This window comes from Arachis ipaensis, chromosome B02, assembly GCF_000816755.2.
Source record: "Arachis ipaensis cultivar K30076 chromosome B02, Araip1.1, whole genome shotgun sequence".
In the NCBI taxonomy this organism is placed as follows: Eukaryota; Viridiplantae; Streptophyta; class Magnoliopsida; order Fabales; family Fabaceae; genus Arachis; species Arachis ipaensis.
Window position 1 is genome coordinate 3,855,956 of NC_029786.2, and position 1,359 is coordinate 3,857,314.

Genomic DNA, 1,359 nt, shown 5'->3' on the forward strand with positions numbered 1-1,359 from the left:
TAAAATTAGGTATATAGTAAAAACTTAAATTGATAAAAATTAAATTATAAATAATTATCTTTCTAATAAATTCTTCCCTACATAAAGCTCTAATTAATCAGAAAATCTCAAAAACTTTAGATACAACATACAAGCAAATTAATCTAATAAGTTATATCTTGTTCAAGATAATATATATAAGGCCGTTTGCATTATTAGATCTTACATATAATTAGTGGCGTTTTTTTTAAATAAAAGTAAAATAGTAATATATCTTAACATTGTAATTTTTGGTGTTTTTAAAAAATATAGAAGATACACAAATTGAAGAGTCCAATTTTTGTATATCAAATCTTTTAATTTTTTAATAGAAATTTCTCGATCCGATTCCTGTGCCTCTCACAAATCGAACGGTCTGGTTTCTGTATTTCTCACAAATCGAACGGTTTGATTTCTATACTTGTCACAAATCAGAGATCTAATTTCTGTACTTCTCACAAATCGAACTCAAACGGCCCAATTTTTGTTTTCTAATTAAACAATTCCACACTTAAAAATAACAATCTAATCAACTCACATTTCGAAAAAATACTATTGCTAACTTTTACCTAAAAAAGTAGTATAATTAATTAAAAACATTTGCCCAACTAAGCTAGAAATCCCAGCACATGAAATACTGGCAAAAGTCAAAGACAATAAGACATGTCGGTAACACTGTATGGAAAACGAAATCTTCATTTGGGTTGGTTTCTCTCCCTCTCCTTCTTATATTTTTGGCCCTTTGGGTGGTATAAAAAAACACACTAAAATTCCAAAAAGGACAAACAAAAATTAAATAACTATACAGGATAGTTGCATTGGGACCATGTACAGTATCCAGTATTGTGGGGACCTATATAGGGCCCACCTAATACATATCTATATATAGATACAGATTTATGAATATTATTTATCTTATGAAAAATGAAAGAAAAAGAAAAGAAGCAAGAATATAATTGTCTTTCTATTTTATCATCTAAAATATTTTTTAATTACTATTTTTTATCTTAAATAAATATTTTTATATATCTAATTAAGGATAAAATAAATTAAACTAATTGTTCAAAACTCACAATATATATTTTATCTGCAGGTACTCAATTCGAATCAACCCATTTGGATAGAGTTATCTACCTAACCCATTGTGAATAGGATAGGATATGGTGCGAATTTGCCTGCAAGCAGGGTAGAGCACGAGTTCAGTGTATACCCTATCCTATTCTACCTGCATCTTTAATATATAATATAATATATATGTAAAAAAGTTATGTATGTAGTGAAGAAAGTGAATGTTAAACTTACAATATTCTTTTTATAAAACTTGAAATAACCACTAAGTTA